At 40.0% G+C, this 19840-nt stretch overlaps 1 pseudogene; it reads left to right on the forward strand.

Moving 5' to 3' along the window:
• The first annotated feature begins 8395 nt into the window (after window positions 1-8395).
• LOC141549270 (U6 spliceosomal RNA) lies at window positions 8396-8486 on the forward strand (annotated as a pseudogene).
• Window positions 8487-19840: the final 11354 nt, after the last annotated feature.

The raw sequence follows: 19840 nt of genomic DNA on the forward strand, positions 1-19840 counted from the left end.
AAGGGGTTGCAAGTGGAAAAAGTTTCCAAAAACCTGGTCTGGGAAATTCCTGCATAAAGAGACTGTCTCTGCCTACATACAGAAGTCCTTACCTCCTCTGAAATTTAATCTTAGAGAGTTGTCTAGGGCACTGAGAGTTGCTAAGTCAATTATCTGAGGTCACACAGCCAATACATGTTGAATTCAGATCTCCCTGACTCTGAGGCCAGCTTTCCATCCAATAGACTACTCTGCCTTGCTTTACCCTTTTGTACCTCTAAATTATATTCTCCCCTGAGCCTGAAAAGAAAATGACTAGAGAAAAAAGTTGGTATAACTGTTTCTGGTGATCCTGGCACAGAAGAGTGGTTACCTCTGCCCATTCATCTAGGAATTGGGGGCCACTGTCATATCCTATGGGGTGGCCAATATGTTATCTGGCCCTATGTTTCTTAGCTTCTCCTCCCATTCCAATTCAGATTGTCAAGAGGGAGACCGGAGGGGCTAGGCATGACTGGGGAACGCATGATCAGCGTCAGTCAGAAGATTTGGCGTCATGAGGAGAGCTCCAAAGCCCGATTGGACAGAAACAGCCCATCTGGGGCCTCACCAGTCCATGATCCTGACAGTGGGTCCGACGCTACTGCCCCTATTCCATCTCCAGCAGCAGTGGGTAGTTGTGCTTAGGATTCCTTCTGGCTGTACCCGGAAGGAGGGAAGAAAATGAAAGGGCAGCTGGGAATGGTGGAAGGTCTACATTTCCATGTGGGAGTGTTGGCATAGTTTTGATTTCACTTAATTCTATATACAATAAACTATGTGATCACAGCTTGCAAAGACCCTGAATACTTACCAGTGGGTGATTGAGTGGATACTGAATAGGGGGAGAACTAGATGCAAACAGCATATGCCACGATATCATATTTAAAAATGTTAACAATATTTCGTTGCATCTGGTAGACTAATTTGGGGGCCAGAAAGATGTTAATTGAAGTTGTTTGAAACCAGTATGGTACAGGGGAGTGATGGATTTCGAGTTAGTGGACCTGGATTCAAATCCTACCTCTGTTTGGGAATACCTTATTATCTTGGGAAAATCACCAAATGAGGGGAGGACTAAAACGTGAGGTCTGGAGAAGTCGGTCTATAAAGCCTGTTGCATCTCTAAATCCACGATCCAAAATCGGGGGCTCTCTTTTAGAGGAATGGCTAGAGGGGTACCACATGAAAAGCAGTTTAGGCATTAGCACAGTGCCTTCTAGTGAGCAGGCTCGGGGAGGTTTTTAGTATAATACAGTACCACCGGAGCCAGACAACTAACAAGGAGCTACAAGTAGAATGCCTCCTGGTGGTCAAGTCTGAAATTGCACCCAGCTGATGAAATGGCTTGATCATTTAAGCAACACCCTGACTTTCTGCAGTATTAAGGATCTCAGCATGATCAATTTGGAGCTAGACAGGATCTGCTAGGTCAGTATCATAGATTTCCCTCTTCCCTTTCGTGGTTGAAGGCCATCTACACCAGTGGTCTCCCTTTCCTCCCTTTTCACTCTTTTCTAAACCTCATGGAGTCTGGCTTTGAATCTCATCACTCAACTAAAATGGTCCCCTGGGAAGTTATCCAAGACCCCTTGATTTCTCCGTCTAATGGCCTTTTCTCATTCCTCACCTTTTCTGATCTCTCCACAGCCTTTGATTCTGCTGATCACTTTCTTTTTCTTGGATTCTCTCTCTTCTCCTTTCTGTCATACCAGCAAGTCTCCCTTGCTGGTTCTTCATCCATACCATCCATGCTGATTAAGGATGGGTGTCCCCAAGGCCCTCAGCTCTTTTTCAAATTCACTTTCTCATTTGATGATCTCACAGGCTCTTATGGTTTTCATTTCTATGCTGATGGTCTCATATTCAGCTCTAATTTCTCTCCTGAGTTATAATCATGAATCATCAACGGCCTAATAATAATCACCGACTGTATGTCCTCTAGGCACCTCAAGCTCAGCGTGACCAAAACAAAACTCACTGATCTTCCCTTCCCCCCAGCCCAGATCTAGCCCAAACTTCCCAGTTATTATGAAGAGCACTACCTCCATTACCACCCTGGCATCCTCCCAGTTGCCTAGCCTCTCAACCTCAGGGTCATCCTCAACTTCTCACTGGAAATCATCCAACAAAGCTAACCTGTGGTCAAATCTGGTCATTCTTGGTCATAGATAGATATTCCATGATCTCTACTCACACAGCTATCACCCTAGTTCAGGCCCTTATCACCTCTCACCTGGATTATGACAATAGTCTTCTTCCCTCAGATCTCTCCTCATACAAATCTATTCCCGGCTCAGGTACTAAAGAGATTTTCTGTGACCATGTGACTCTCCTACTCATTAAACTCCAGTGGCTCCTTCTGATCACCAAGATCAAGCAGAAATCCTCTTTTTGGCATTTTAACCCCTTCATAGCATGACCCCTTTACACTTTCTAGTTTATACTATACTCCCCTTTATGTGCTGGGTAAACCAACCACTCTGACCTACTGGCTCTTTCTCATATACAACACCCCATCTCTCATCTCCATTCCTTTACAACGGCTACCCCCCAGGATGGGAATGCTCTGCCTCCACCTTAATTTCTCTGAATTCTTTCATCTCAACCCAAAGTCCACCTTATTTAGGAAGCCTTTCCTTATTCTCTCTACCCCTTACTGTAAGGGCCTTCTCTCGGAAATCACCTTCCATTTGCCATTTGTTTGTGACACACATAATTGTTTGAATGTCATCTCCCACATGAGAATGAAAGCTCCTTGGGGGCAGAGGCTCTGTTTTTTCTTCCTTTCTCTGTATCCCCAGGACACAGATTCCGGCAAAAAATAGTTGCTTAATAAATAATCTTTGATCATCTGATCTAGCATCACCCTTTCATTTTATGAAGGTACTCTTCAAACCATACAGTTAAAGGCATGTCAGGGGAAGGAGCCAATAGCATGATAAAATACATGATATTTCATTTAAAATGTCTCAGCAATATTATAACGCTAATCAATTGTCAAAGACTTAGCTACTCTGATCAAGATAATGATTCAAGAGAATTTCAAAGGACTTGTGATGAAAAACGTCATCCACTTCCAGAGAGAGAACTGATAAACTGAGTGCAAATTGAACCATAACTTTTTCTACATTTTTTGCTTTTTTTCCCTGCAACATGGCTAATTTAGAAATATGTTTTTTCAATGAATTCATCTGTATAATGGATATTGTATTTCCTGCTTTCTCAATGGGTGGGAAAGGGGCTGAAGGAAAAGGGAGAATTTGGAATTAAAGTACATATTTGTTTAAAATTTTTAAAAATCAAATATACTTCATTCTTTTTTTTAAATCCATGTTATATAGAGCTGTAAAAAAAAAGTATGAAGTGAGGCCAGAAGTGAGGGAATTATTGCAAATATGTAGCATGAAGGAAAGCTTTATGAAGGAAGTAGCATTTGGGTTGGATTTTAAGGGAATAATAGAAATTCAACAGGTGGAAAAGGGCAGGGAAAAGAAGACATTCTAGGAACAGGGAGTACCTTCAGCAAAGATATGGAGGTGGATAAATTCAGGGACAGGAAGTAGCACAATTTGGCCGGAGCTTTGAGTGTACAGAAGAGAAAAACATGGAATAAGGTCATAAGCACAGCATGACAGAATTAGGATGGACTCACCCTCAGGAGGCATCTGCTCCACCCTATACCTGAACAGGATCCCACTTAGCCTTGGCCTGAAGATCTCCAGTAATGAGGAAGCTAACCCACCAGCCAAAGCAGCCCATTCTGATTTTGAGTGGCTCATATGATCTGAAGGTTGTATCTGATATTACCCAGAAATCTGAAAGGCAGAGTCACTAGATTGTGAGGGGCCTTTAGGCAGGGGGCAAAGGAGAGCCAATGACAATGTCTGAGCAGTCACTCAACACACATGTAGTAGGAGTAACAGAAGCAGTTCCATTCATAAGGAATACTATGAAAGATGAACTGGAGGGGGGAGGCAGTGAAGGCCCAGTAGAGGCAACAGAATTCAGAATCAGAGGATCTGGGTTCAAGTCTCAATTCTGCTGTTCATGTGACTTTAACTAAATCCTTTTATCTCAGGTCTCAGTGAGGACCTAAATCTATATGATTCCATGTCCTGTCTCTGCGCTAACCTCCAACTACCTCAGACGTCTCAGAGGGACGGCCAATATGCGTGTTAAAGTCACCATGTCCAAAACAGGGCTCAGAAGCTTTCTTCCCTAATTGTCCCCCATTCCTCCCTTCCTTGTTATCGTCCTCCCAGTTCCTCGGGCTTGAAACCTAGGAGTTGCCTCAGTCTCTCTCACCAGCTCCCCCATATCTAAGCTGTTGCCAAAGCCTGATGACTGCCCTTTGGGAACATGTCTCTGCCACTGTTGCCACTCAGGGACGAGCTTTCAGCACCTGGACTGTTGCAACAGCCTGCCACGGGATCTACCTGTCTTAATTAAGTCTCTCCTCACTGCAATCCCTCTAGTCAGTCACCAATGTGACTTCCCTATTGTACAGTTGTGATCATGTCACTACATACATGCACATACACATATCCATGCAGTAGCATAAGCTACATGTGCCCAACGTGGTAATACACATGTACATGCACACATACATGCATGCAATACATCCATATACAAATGCAGTCATGCGCTTGGGCATATGCATACATATATACACACATGCACGTACATAACATACATAGGCATAACATATATGCACATGCACTCATGAATAACTACATGCACATGTATATTCATGTACACATGCATATACACACAAACATAGATACATGCTCACTAAACCCTCATAGCTCTTTATCGACTTCCAATACAAAATCTTCCTGACATTCAAAGGCTTTCTAACTTAGCACTTCCTACTTTCTTAGTCTTCCTTTACCTTATTCTCCAATCCATACCCTCTGATCCAGTGACTCTGGGCTGCATTGTTTCATGACCAAGATTCGCCTTCTCTCAGATGGAGGCAGTCCTCTGGCAGTCCTCTATGCTGGGAATGCTTTCTCTCCTCATCTCAAGCTCCTGGCTTTCTTTGAAGTTCCAACTCAAATACTTTCTTATAAAGGAAACCTTTCCCAACCCTCAGAATTCAAGGACTTTCTCTCTGTTCATTGTTTCCTGTTTATTCTGTATATACCTTGTTTGTCCATATCTGTTTACTATTGTTTCTACTATAAGACTGTGAGCTCCTCCAGGGCAGGAACTATCTTTTTTGCCTCTTTTTATTTCCCCAGCATTTCGCAGAGTACTTGGCATTTTATAGGTGTTTAATAAATGTTGATTTTTTCATTGGTTGCTTTCTTCTCATAGGATAAAAGGATCATAGATTCAGAGTTGGAAGAGACCTTGGAAACTCCTTATTTTGCACAGGTTAAGGGACTTGCCCAGAGTCACACAGCCAGTAAGTGTCTTAGGGAAGATTTGAACCTCCACTCCAAATACCAACTCCTAGAGTTGGTGTAAATGTCATTTTCCTAAAGTGAAAAAATATGCTCAGTTCTTTTCTACTGCATTAGAAAGCAAATATCTAATAAGAAAAAAAAAATCTTCAAAGTGTATACTATGTGAAAAGCACTGTACTGAGTTCTAGGGATATAAAGATGAAGTGAGACAGCATACCCGCCCTCAAGAAACTCCCAGTCCAATAGTGTGCATTCAGCTTGAGTATTCTTTAGGTTAAAATAGTCAAGGACTGGAGTGGTTGATTTGACTCTTAACAACTTTTAAATGTTATTACAACAAATGCCTTATGTAAAGATCAAATTAAAAACTATAAACACAAAAATCAGGGTTTTTTCAACTAAAGATGGAAATCCATACAAATCCAATCCAAAATTTTAACTAATCAAATTGACTGTATCTCTGCTGGTGTTGACATACGGTTAACAAACTAGGGGAGGAAGTCTATGTTTATATGAGATAAGGTCAGAGTCAAAGAGTAGGGGAAAAGTCAGCCAGAGAAAATTTGATAATTGATTTTGAGCTAGAGATAGGAATTATAATGAAATATGCATTTAATAGCTATAATCTAATCATTTATATTAAATAGAGTTCTACCTACCGAGTTTGGAGCCTCCAAAATTCTTTACTGGTAAATGGTGACACCTACTGGCACAGTTAGAAATCTCCAAATGACGTACAGCCAGATGAGGTCATTAACCAGTAGGTCCAGCTGAAGGTTAGGCTCTAGGAAATAGAAGAAGAGAATGGAGACAATCATTGGGGTGCTTCGAGGCCTAATCATCACTTTCCCCTTTAGACAACAAATGGGGTTACTCAGATGAAGGTTCTCAGTCTTTCCCCTCTCCTCCCCCCCCCCCCCCCCCCCCCGCAAACACCACCAATTTTCAAGGAGTAGAAATATGTTTATATTTATTAGGGGTTGTGGGTAAAAGTACGCAAGTTTGGCCAGACCAGCAAGAGAGATGACTCCATATTGAATAAAGGAGAATAAAAATAGAATGTTTCTTTCAGAGACGCTAACAAAATTGAATGGGCTTAGAGGAGGTGAGGGGACTCAAAACCATGGGACTGATTCATTGTTGGTGGAGCATGAACAGATCAACCCATTCTAGAGTTCAATTTGAATGCTGCAAGAATGGCTAATCCCTTTCCTCTGACCTTGAAATCCCACTACAGGGCAGTTCCTTCTCCAAGGAAGTCAAAGATAGCAATAAAGGTTCATCATATAGCAAAATATTCACAACAACACTCTTTGTGGTAGCAAAGAATTGGAAATAAATTAGGGGCCCGCTGATTAGAGAATGGTTGAAAAAACTAAATGAATATAATAGAATGTTGTTCTGTGTGATGAATATGAAGAATTTAGAGAAAAGTGTGAAGATTTATTATACCAACTGATTCAAAGTAAGTTCCAAAAGAATAAAGGGCATGGAAACTACAATAATGTAAATGAAAACATCTCTAAAAGGAAACTGAAGTCTGAGTAATGAAAAACACATGAAGACCCTAGAGAATAGATAACAAAAGATATTTGCCTCCTCATGGCAGATGAATGGTGAACTACTGGACAGCATACCCATACACTGAAACAATCTTTGTATCAGATACTTTGGCTTAATTGCTTTTCTTTGTGACAAGGGAAGCTTAAGTCCAGGTAAAAGCGTTGGGAAATGAATCTGATAGAAAGATAAAAGGCTCCAATAAAGCATAATTTTTAAAAGGCACCTAAAAATGCCTGAAGGACCTTAAAGAAAAAAAGTAAAAGAAAACAGGGGAAAATTGAGGAGGACAAGATAGTTTTCTTCATATATTTGAGGGTCATCTGGAAAAGGGGTTAGATTTATTGACATGAATCCAGAGGCTAATCAGTCACTCAATAAGTACTTATTAAGCATCTTCTAGGTACCAAGATAAGCACTAAAAATACATAGAGAGGCAAACACTATAGTCCCTGCCCTCCAAGAGTTCACACTTTAATGGAAGAGACAAGATGCAAACAAATGTGTACAAACTAGATATAAAATAAATGAGAAATAATCAACAGAGGCAAGCCACTCGAATTAAGAAAGAATGAGAAAAGGCTTCTTCTAGAAGGTCGAATTTTAGCTGGGATTTGAAATAAGCCAGGGAAGCCAGGAGACAGAACTAGAATCTACAGTTGGAGATAGAGGGAGGGAGGTGGCTGTCCAGTACTTATAAGATGAACAATTAGGGGTTTTTAAAAAGGATGTCCAATGGACTGTTGGTAAAACTGTGAATTGATCCAGCAACTGTAAAAAGTAATTTGGATCTATGTCTTCAAAGTCACTAAATTATGACCAAATCATATCCAACAAAATCCAAGAAAAGACCCACAGGTACATAAATCTTTACAGCAGCTCTTTTTGTAGTGGCAAAGAAGTGGAAATCAAGAGGCTACCCTTCAGTTGGGAAATGACTCAATAAATCATAGTGTAAATAAAATGGAATATTGTTATATCATAAGAAATTATCAAAGGGATGGTTTCTGAGAAACCTGAGAAAACTTGTATGAACTGATAGAGTGGGAAATGAGCACACCAGGAGACCAGGAGACATTTATACAATAACAACATTGTAAAGAAAAATGACTTTGAAAGACTTAAGAGTTATGACCAATACAATGACCAAATTGTGGTTGGTCTGACGCATGCTACTCAACTCCTGAAAGAGAGATGACAGACATCAAGGTGCAGAATGAGACACACATTTTTGGGCATGATCAATATGGGAATTTGTTTTGTTTGACCACACATTTGTTGTAAAGGTTTGATTTTTTTCCCCCCAGTGGGGAAAGGAGACGTGAGAGAGAGAAAAAATGTATCTGTAAAGTGCGCCTGTCATTGAAAAGGCTCAAGTGAATGCCACAAGACTGAAGCTCAGAGTGCTCGCTTCGGCAGCACATATACTAAAATTGGAACGATACAGAGAAGATTAGCATTGACAAAAACTGCTGGGAAAACTGGAAATTAGTATGGCAGAAACTAGGCATGGACCCACATTTAACACCACATACTAAGATTAGATCAAAATGGGTCCAAGATTTAGGCATAAAAAACGAAATCATAAATAAATTGGAGGAACATGGGATGGTTTACCTCTCAGACTTGTGGAGGAGGAAGGAGTTTGTGTCCAAGGGAGAACTAGAGACCATTATTGATCACAAAATAGAACATTTTGATTACACCAAATTAAAAAGTTTCTGCACAAACAAAACTAATGCAAACAAGATTAGAAGGGAAGTAACAAATTGGGAAAACATTTTTACAGTTAAAGGTTCTGATAAAGGCCTCATCTCCAAAATATACAGAGAATTGACTTTAATTTATAAGAAATCAAGCCATTCTCCAATTGATAAGTGGTCAAAGGATATGAACAGACAATTTTCAGATGATGAAATTAAAACTATTTCCACTCATATGAAAGAGTGTTCCAAATCACTATTGATCAGAGAAATGCAAATTAAGACAACTCTGAGATATCATTACACACCTGTCAGATTGGCTAAGATGACAGGAACAAATAACGATGAATGTTGGAGGGGCTGTGGGAAAACTGGGACACTGATGCATTGTTGGTGGAGTTGTGAAAGAATCCAACCATTCTGGAGAGCAATCTGGAATTATGCCCAAAAAGTTATCAAAATGTGCATATCCTTTGACCCAGCAGTGCTACTACTGGGCTTATATCCCAAGGAAATACTAAAGAAGGGAAAGGGACCTGTAGGTGCCAAAATGTTTGTGGCAGCCCTTTTCATAGTGGCTAGAAACTGGAAGTTGAATGGATGTCCATCAATTGGAGAATGGTTGGGTAAATTATGGTATATGAATGTTATGGAATATTATTGTTCTGTAAGAAATGACCAGCAGGAGGAATACAGAGAGGCTTGGAGAGACTTACATCAACTGATGCTGAGTGAAACGAGCAGAACTAGGGGATCATTATACACTTCAACAATGATACTGTATGAGGATGCATTCTGATGGAAGTGGATATCTTCAACATAGAGAAGAGCTAATCCAATTCCAATTGATCAATGATGGACAGAATCAGCAACATCCAGAAAAGCAACACTGGGAAATGAGTGTAAACTGAGAGCATTGTTTTTTTGTTTTGTTTTGTTTTGTTTCTCTTCCCAGATTATTTTTACCTTGTGAATACAATCCTTCCTTTGCAACAACAACAACAACAACAAAATTCGGTTCTGCACATATATATTGTACTTAAGATATACTATAACATATTTAATATGTGGGAATGCCCGCCATCCAGGAGAGGGGGTGGAAGGAAGAAGGGGAAAAACTCGGAACAGAAGGGAGTACAAGGGATAATATTGTAAAAAAAAAAAAATTACCCATGCATATGTACTGCCAAAGAAAATGTTATAATTATAAAAATTAATAATAAAAAAAAAGACTGAAGCTCAGAGATGTCACAGAGGTGAGACCTACTTGAGGTAAAGAGTCACACTAGATCACCTTTCTGAAATCTTTTCTGGGTGTGGGCTCATAGGATTCCACCTCTTCACTACAAATAAGGCCACCTATCCAGGCAACCTTATAGGTTTTGTATAAGAATATCTCAGGGCTTCTTCATCCAGAAAATGGCCTCTACTAGATGGTCCTGAAGGGTCCTCCTTAACACTATATTGAAGATTCGGTTATCTGGTGAGATTTTGTCCATGAGACAATAACAATGGGATGCAAATGCAAAACATTAAATGCAGTAAGCATTTATTAACCAGAGAGCATTATACTAAGGACCAGAGGAAGTATGAGTTGTACATAATCATTATGATAGCTAACATTTATGTAGCATTTTTAAAATTTGCAAAACTCTTTACAAAGATTTTCTTAATTCATACTCTGGGAAGTATTTGCTGTTACCAACCCTTTTACAGATGAGGAAACTGAGATTGAGAGTGGTTCAAGGACTTGTTCAGAATTATACAGCTACTGTCTGAGGCCAAATTCGAACATGAGTCTTCCTGACTCCAGGTACAGTGTTCTAGCCATTAAGTCACCTAAATAAGAACTAATTTGGCCCTCATGGCGCTTACATTCTAGTAGGGGGACTTGACATATACACAGAGAAGTATCCTATAATACTTTAAGAATCTGTGGCTTTATAGACACAAGCATTGCTTCCCCAGATACAAATTACTCCTCTGGCATTGCCATTGGCTTTGCCATCAGATTGGCATTGGCCTTGGCGGTCAAGCTTTATGAGTTCCTGTATCTGAAAAAAATTGCCAGTTTGAGGTCAGCCTGGACTTTTACTAGGCTGGTCTTTGCAACAGACACCTAAGCCACTGTTGGGAGGAGGTGAATAAGACCATTAGCATCCAGGGGGCCCCGTGTTGAACTCAGACCCAGGCCTGGCCACCAAGCAACGGCCCCTAGGGACCAGCACATCCCACCCTAATGCCTTGCCTCACTCCACCAGCCACAGAGATGAAGGAACAGACACAGACCTGGCCTCGTTCTTTCACCAATACCCCTTGGAGATAGTGAGCTTCTCTCCTCATATTCTACTCACTATATTGCTTTGTAGCTTCTTTTATTTCTCTCCCTATCCTCATAATAATTGATCAGCTTCCATTTAAGAGAAAACGGTTCCCAGCTCCCTCTCTCATCCCTATAGTCCCATCAACCTGACCCCTTTCATGTCCTATATACTCACGTCTTCCCATGTGCCCTCTGGAGTTCCGGCTTCAAAGCAAACAAACACCTCTTTCATCTAGGACTTCTTTCTCTAACACTCTATCCATCCGTTAATCCATGATCTGGCTCCCTGCAGATAACGCTCTATCTCCAGCTACTCTCTCTACCACTGGCTGTACTTTGTCTCACGCCCCCATCACACTGGTCTGAAAAGGAAAGTCACAGCACCCCTTGCTCCCCATTATCATGTCTATATTTTCACTTAGAAACATTTTCCACAAGGATATAGTTTTCCTGTGGCATGCCAATTACGCCAGTTAACTTCAGCATACCAGTCCCCAGGGCATTTTCCTTCTTCCCCCAAGTAGTGGGGTACCATGTTCCTCTCCTCTCCAACTCATGCCCTTAAGCCAGGAGACTTTTAACAATCCCAGTGGCAATTCCCTAATGTCCCATTTCCTCAACCTCCCTGAGTTGATGACCTACTCCCCCATTTCCCTTCAACCACACATAGGAACTGATGGGCACACACTTGATTTTATCATTACCTATTAATGTTCTCCTTCTCTATTTAGAAATTCTTCATTCTCTTACCGACCATAATTTCTTATCCTTTCCACTTTCCCCCAGACTTTCCTTCTTCTAAACCTCTTCTTCCCCTTGACTGAGATCTCCAATCCCAGTGCTCAGTAATTTCCCAGACCCTTACCTCTGTTTGATTGCACTTTCCTCCTTAATATTCACCTCAACCCAATGGCTAGCCATTTTAATTCTATACAATCTTCTCTCAAATCCCTTGCCCCCTTCTGTTGCCACAATTCACCTCTTGCCGAATTTCAGTCCTGGATTATCTCCACCATTCACTTCCTCAAACTCACAGTTGAACAAAGTCAGTCTCTACTGTGCTGGCTAGATGTTGTTGTCCCGTCGTTTGTCATGTCCGACTCCCCGTGACCCATTTGGGGTTTTCTCAGCAAACATGCTGGAGCGCTTTGCCGTTTTCTTCTCTGGCTCATTTTATGGGTGAGGAAACTGAGGCAAGCAGGGTGAAGTGACTCGCCCAAGGTCACACAGCTAATAAGTGCCTCAGTCTGAGCTGGAACTCATGTCTTTGACTCCAGACTCTATTCACCACATCACCTAACTGCTCACTAGATATAAACAATTTCTGTTCCTAACTTGACTGGGCCTTCACTTTAACAAAACTATCCTTTCATTCTTCTGTAACAAATTTTCTATCTCACTTCTTTCAGAAACTATTCCAAACTCTCTTATGTCATAAATCCCCCAGCACCTCCATTTTTCTCTCTCATGAAGATCTTTTCTTCTCACTTTACTTAAAAAAAAACCACAAGGCCATTCAACATGTACTCCCCTTCCCTCATTCTCTTCATGTCAAATCCCCTTATTGTTATCTGCAATTGTCTCCCCACTTCTTAGTCTCCTTCAAGGACTCAATACATCCTAACTAAGGAATATTCTCCAAGGTTCCATCCTGAGCTGGTTTCCTTAAACCCTCAATATCAAAGGCTCTTAGCTTTTTTATTGTTTGTCAGTCATTCAGTCATGTCTGATTCTTCACAATCCCATGGACCATAACACATCAGGCCCTTCTATCTTCCATTACCTCTTGAAGTCTGTCCCAGCTCATATTCATTGGTTTTGTGACACTATCATCTCCCTACCACCTCTTCTCCTTTTGCTTTCAGTCTTTCCCAAAATCAGGATCTCTTCCATTGAGTCCCATCTTCTCATGTGGCCAAAGTATTTAAGCTTCAGCTTCAGTATTCAGTATTCAGTACAGCTTCCAGTGAATAGTTTGAATTATTTTCTTTAAGGATTTATTGATATGATCTCCTTGCAGTTCAAGGAACTCTTAATGTCTTCTCCAGCACCATAATTTGAAAGGATCAATTCTGTAATACTCAGGTTCCTCTCTCTCTTTCTCACAGCCATCCATTGCTACTGGAAAAACCATAGCTTTGAGTATATGGATCCTTGTTGGCAAGGTGATGTCTCTGCTTTTTAGCATGTTGTCCAGATTTGCTATGGATTTCCTTCCAAAGAAGCAAGCATCTTCATTTTATGGCTGCAGTCATTGTCTGCAGTGATTCTTGAGCCCAAGAATATAAAATCTGACACTGCTTCCATTTCTTTTCCTTCTATTTGCCAGGAAGTGATAGGACCAGTTGCCAAGATCTACATTTTTTAATGTTAAGTTTCAAGCCAGCTTGTACACTCACCTCTTTCACCCTTATCTAAAAGCTTCTTAATTCTTTACTTTCTGCCATCAGAGTAGAATCATCTACATATATGAGATGGTTGATATTTCTCCAAGCAACATGAATTCCAGATTTTGAATCATCCATTCTGGCATTTCACAAGATATACTTTGCGTATAAGTTAAATAAATAAGGGTGGCGATATATAATCTTGTCATACTAATTTTCCAATCTTGAACAAATCAATTGCTTCGTGTATGGGTTCTGACTCTTAGCTATCTTTTGTCATAAGAAAAAATATTCTAAATCATTGTTGATTACTGTTGTTGGGCACTCATTTTTCAGTCATATCTGACTCTTTGTGACCCATTTGGAGTTTTCTTGACAAAGATACTGGAGTAGTTTGCCATTTCCTTCTCCAGTTCATTTTATTTTTAATAGTATTTTATTTTTCCCAATTACATGTCAAAACAATTTTTAGCATTCATTTTTACAAGATTTTGTGTTCCAAAATTGTTCCGCTCTCCTCCCCTCTTCCTAAAATGCTAGGTAATTTGATTAACACATGTTAGCATGTAAAACATTTCCATATTAGTCACAGTTGTAAAAGAAACAGATCAAAAGGAAAAAAACACAAAAATGAACAAAGTGAAAAAGCATGTTTCAGTCTGCATTCAGAGTCCTTCTTCTTCTTCTTCTTCTTCTTCTTCTTCTTCTTTTTCTTCTTCTTCTTCTTCTTCTTCTTCTTCTTCTTCTTCTTCTTCTTCTTCTTCTTCTTCTTCTTCTTCTTCTTCTTCTTCTTCTGCTGCTGCTGCTGCTGCTGCTGCTGCTGCTGCTGCAGCAACTGGTGTTAAGTGACTTGCCCAGGGTCACACGGCTAGGAAATGTTAAATGTCTGAGGCCAGATTTGAAGTCAGGCCCTCCTGACTTCAGGGCTGGTGCTCTATCCACTGTGAAGTCCATCAGTTCTTTCTCTAGATGTGGATAGGGTTTTCCTTTGTGAGTTCTTTGTATTTGTCTTAAATCATCGTGTGGCAGGGAAGAGCTGAGTCATCCATAGTTGATCATCACACGATGTTGTTGATACTATGTACAATATTTTCCTGATTCTGCTCATTCCTACTTTGCATTAGTTCATACAAATCATTCCAGGTTTTGTTGAAATCTACCTGTCCATCATTTCTTATTGCACAACGGTATGCCCATTACATTCATATACCACAGCTTGTTCAGTCATTCTCCAGTTGATGGGCATCCCCTCAATTTCCAATATTCTACCACTACAAAAACTTCTGCACATGTCAGGACTTTTTCTTTTTTGTGATCTCTTTGGAATACAAATCTAATTGTGGTATTGCTAGATAAAAGGGTATGCACAGGTTTGGTTGCCTTTTGGGCATAGCTACAAATTGCTCTCCAAAATAGTTGGATCAATTTACAATCCCACCATCAGTGTCCCAATTTTCCCACATCCTTCCCAACGTTTATCATTTTTCTTTTTTATCATATTAGCCAATCTGGTGCATGTGAGGAGGTACTTCAGACCTATTTTAATTTGCATTTATCTAATCACAAGTGATTTAGAGCACTTCTTCAAATACCTATAAATAGCTTTGATTTCTTTATCTGAAACCTGCCTGTCTATATCCTTTGATCATTGCTCAACTGGGGAATGACTTGTATTCTTATAAATTTGACTCTTTTTTATGTATTTGAAAAACAAAGTATTAGAGACATTTGTTATAAGGGTGGTTTCCCAGCTTTCCTCTTTTAATCTGGGTTGCACAATGGCTTTGTTGGCGCAAAAGCTTTTTATTTTAATGCAATCAAAATTATCTGTTTTATATTTCATAATGCTTTCTATCTCTTGTTTGGTCATGAACCCGTAGCTCATTTAATTTCTCCTTTAAGAATTGGATGCTTTACCACTTAGTGCATATATATTTAGTATTGATATTACTTCATTTACTATGGAAGCTTTTAGCAAGATTTCATTTCCTTCCTTATCTCTTTTAATTAGATTTATTTTTGCTTTGCTTTGTCTGAGACCAAGATTGCTATCCCTGCTTTTTTTTTTTTAATTTCAGCTGAAGCATAATAGATTCTGTTCTAGCTGTTTACCTTTATTCTGTGTGTGTCTCTCTGCTTCAAATGTGTTTTTTGTAAACAACATATTGTAAGATTCTGGTTTTTGATCCGCTCACTATCCACTTCCTTCTTATGGGAGAATTCATCCCATTCACATTCACAGTAACTACATAATGTAAATGAAGACAACTCAGAAAGATCACAGGATTCATCATACAAAAAGGACAATATTGTGCTCAAATTGTTCAGGTTGAAACCCTCATTCTATGATAATGGAAAACCACAAAGTGGGGACTATGGGTAGGCATAGGAATAACTCTAGAAGGCTGTTCTTCACCAGTGTTTTCAGGGAATGGTCTTTAGGGTGGGATCATGTCGTTTGTTGGGATGTCTGTGCTATGTCATTGAGAAAGAATTGTATCATATTTAACATGTATTGGACTCCCTGTCGTCTAGGGGTGGGGGGAAGGAGGGCAGAATTTGAAAGAGAAGGTTTTGCAAGGGATAATGTTGAAAAAAAATGACACATGCATTTTAAAGAATTATATCCCTGTATATTACATTTCACTGGAGTCTACTTTTATGAGACTTGATGTACAAAAAAGAATACCTACTTGCCATGAAAAATGGGGAAGAAAAGGGGGAAATCTGCTATTGATGGTAACAATTCACATCTCTATAGCATTTTGGGGGTTTACAGAAAACTTTCTTCACTAAAAACCTTATAAGGTGGTTGGTCCAAATATTGTTATTGCCATTTTACAAATGAGGACTCTTGAAGTCAGTAGAGCTAAGAAGAGAAGCTAGTAGGCGGCATCCTTGAATCTGAACTCAGGTCTTCTGCCTTGTAATTCTGCACTCCTGCCACTGTACCATGCACTGGCTCTCAAGTATTAGTGAATGGATGGATAAATAGATAGATGGATGGGTGACTAGATGGATGGATGAACAAATGAACAAGATGTTTCAAGGCTCCTCCTACTCTTTACCCATTTTAGCCAATTCCAACTCTGAGCCCAGTGTTTGCCCAGATATTCTCTACTCCTTCTACTTAAAAAAATAAATCCCCATACTGAATTACACATATCTTGGTTCAAGCAACATGGTCTTCATCAAATGGGAGAAAAGACAAAAGAGGGGTACTGAATACTGGTTTCAATACCTATACACAGATTTATCTCTTGGAATTTGTCTGTGTGTGTATGTGTGTATGTGTGTGTGTGTGTGTGTGTGTGTGTGTGTGTGTGTGTGTGTGTGTGTGTGTGTTTAATGAAATAGAAGCTCTCAATTTAAAATTCAGAGCAGTAAAGTCCAAGATCCTTGGGAGGTGGGGAAGGGAGAAGCTGATAGGAAGTAGGAGGCAAGAGAATTGGTTTGGGTTGCAGTAAGAAGGTTTTATCCTAATCAGTTATATCTCATAAGGTCGATAGGATACACAGGAAATCACCGGGCTGAAGAAGAACCGTCACGTACCCTGGGGGCTTGATTAGGCCCTATTTGAGTTGGATGGGATGATAATGAATATAGCATGAAGTCTGCTATTCTGTAGTGATCATGGGCATTTCTCTGAACTGATAAGAAATCCTGTTTCTGAATCACTGGAGTGAAGCTGGAAGTCTTTTCAACACAATTAGCTTTTCCAATAGCTGATGCAAAACATGTAGGATGATGGACTATGGGCACCTATGTCTCTCCTGAATGTCAGCTCCACAATTCCAACCGCCTACTGGGCATCTCCATGGAAGTGTCCCATAGGCATCTCCAGTTCAACATACTGCAACGAAAAACAGAATTCTAGCCTTCCAATCACTTCTCCCTCCTTACTTCCTTACTTCTCTTGAGGTTACCACCATTTTGATAGCCACCTAGTTCTGCCACTTGAGAGTCCTCCCCCTCACTCACTCCCAGAGCCAAACTGTGGATGATTGGTGGTTGATTTTACCTCTTCATCATCTTTTAGGCCTGTCCCTTCGCTCTACTCACATCACAATCAACCTGATCCTCATCATCTCTCACCTGTACTATTGCAATAGCTTCCTTATTGTTCTCCATGAATTTAGTCTGTCCACTCTCCAATCAGTCTTTCATGTAGCTGCCAAATAGATATTTCTAAAATGTAGGTCTAGTAATGTCACTCTCCAGTCGTTTGTTTAATTTTTTGTTCAGTTTGTATTAATAAACTTTGTTATTCTATCACTCTTATCTACAAATACACACACACACACACACACACACACACACACACACACACACACATACATCCTGTCTCCCCTGTCCAGTGAAATGAATGAATGAATAGCAAAAAAAAGAAAAAAGAAAGTGGACAAAATAAAACAGTATGTTGACTGAGTCAAACAATATATGCAATATTCTGTACCCATAGTCAGTCAATAAGCAACCGTTAAGTTCTTACTCTATGCCAGACACTGTGTTAAGCATAGAGTATATAAAAAAAGCAAATACATGATTCTTAACCTCAAGGAGCTCATATTCTAATGGAGTAGCAACATACAAATAACTATGTACCTACAAGATAGAAACAGTATCAACAGGAAGTCATCTCAGAGGAAAGGGATTAAGCAAATACATGATTCTTAACTTCAAGGAGCCCACATTCTAATGGATTGGCAATATACAAATAACTATGTACCTACAAGAAAGAAACAGTATCAACAGAAAGTACTCTCAGAAGAAAGGGATTAAACATGGTGATAATAGGAAAAAGCTTCTTCAAGCAGAAGAAACTGCCTCCCACCTCAAAGAAAAGAGGAAAAGAGAAAACAAAGAGGTATATTTTCTTGGGTTTTTTTTTCTGGAATCAACTTGAAAGTTTTCATGATTACACAACATTCCATTTTGGTTTGCTGTTCTTTCAATTCATATTGTTGTAGTCAATGTATATGCTGTTTGCTGTTTCACTCTGCATCAGCAAACACAAGTCCTCTTGTACTTCTCTGAATTCTTCATATTCATCATCAGCTAGTTGTTTCATGAGTCAGTTATGAACAATTAATCCATTGAGAAATGGCTCTTTGATCTCCCCATTTTAAAGATGAGGAAGTCGAGGCCTGAGGCTTTATGAAGAACTAAGTGGCAGAACCAGAATTTGAACTCAGGTCCTTTTGACTACATAATGCTTTCTGATAATCAAAGATCCTACATCTAGAGCTGCAAGGCACTTCATCAGGCATTTAATCTGACATTTAACAGATGAGACCCAGAGAAGTTAAGGAGGAAGATGCTGTTATTATTCTCATTATACAGATGAAGAAACTGAGGCAGACAGAGATCAAGTAACTTATCTAGAGTGACACAGCTAGTAAATGTCTAAAGCCAGATTTTCATTCAGGTTTTCCTTACTTGAAGTTCAGCATCCTATGTGCTCTGTCATCTAGCTACCTCTATATTTCCTAATTCTCCTTCCATTTCCATCCCTATATTGTCTCAGGAAGCAGATTCAGAAGACAGCTGAGCCCCAAGCAAAGCAGATTGGATTTACAGGAGAAGTTTGATTCTTCCGCAGCCAAGAAAGTTAGGGCTGGCTCCCCGAAACCTCCTAAAGGAGAGCTAATGGGCTGTTCGAAGCGGGCTTCGGAAAGCTCCCATACTACGGTCTATCCTGAAATCATTCCAATGTAAGGATTGTCTTGAATCTCTCTGGAGAATTATAGAGGGGGGATGGGACCTGAGAAACTAGTAAATAGAATGTAGGCTCTTTGAAGGCAAGATCTGTTTCATTTTCTTCTCTGGGAGCAGTCAATACCTGATTGAACACAAATGCCTGTTAGCTTAGTTCAAACCCTTTCCTTTTACAAATGAAGAGAGAGCCGGAGATTGACAGCAATATCTTAGCCCCAAGTCCCACAACTAGTTAGGTACAACATAGACTCATGGCACGTCAAAGAACACGGAAGAGAGAAAATCATCGTTGGAAGAGATTTTAGGACAAAGACTGTCAAAGCTGAATACGGGACCTGAAAAGAGAATGTCTAAGAGACATAGGACCTTGGAAGGTGGAATGGTAGAAACTGCTAGAAACTCAATGTCCCAGTGGGAAGGGTCCTTTGAAATTAGGATTGGAGAGCTGAAAGGGACCCTCAAGTGGAGAATACCAGGACTGGAAGGGAATTTAGAACATAGGATGATCTAGCTGGAAAGGATGTGAGAAGAATGTCAGAGCTCAATGGGACCTAAGCTGAAAGTATCACAGTTGGAAAGCAACAGAAAACAAAGGATTTGGGGCCTAGAAGGCATCAGAAGAAAGAACACCAAGGATTAGAACACAGAACGCTAGAGCTAGCTAGAAGGTTCCTGAGCTCGGAGAATGTCATGGCCGGAGGGGCCTGAGAAAAAGCT

The sequence above is a fragment of the Sminthopsis crassicaudata genome, chromosome X (assembly GCF_048593235.1).
Source record: "Sminthopsis crassicaudata isolate SCR6 chromosome X, ASM4859323v1, whole genome shotgun sequence".
Classification (NCBI taxonomy): Eukaryota; Metazoa; Chordata; class Mammalia; order Dasyuromorphia; family Dasyuridae; genus Sminthopsis; species Sminthopsis crassicaudata.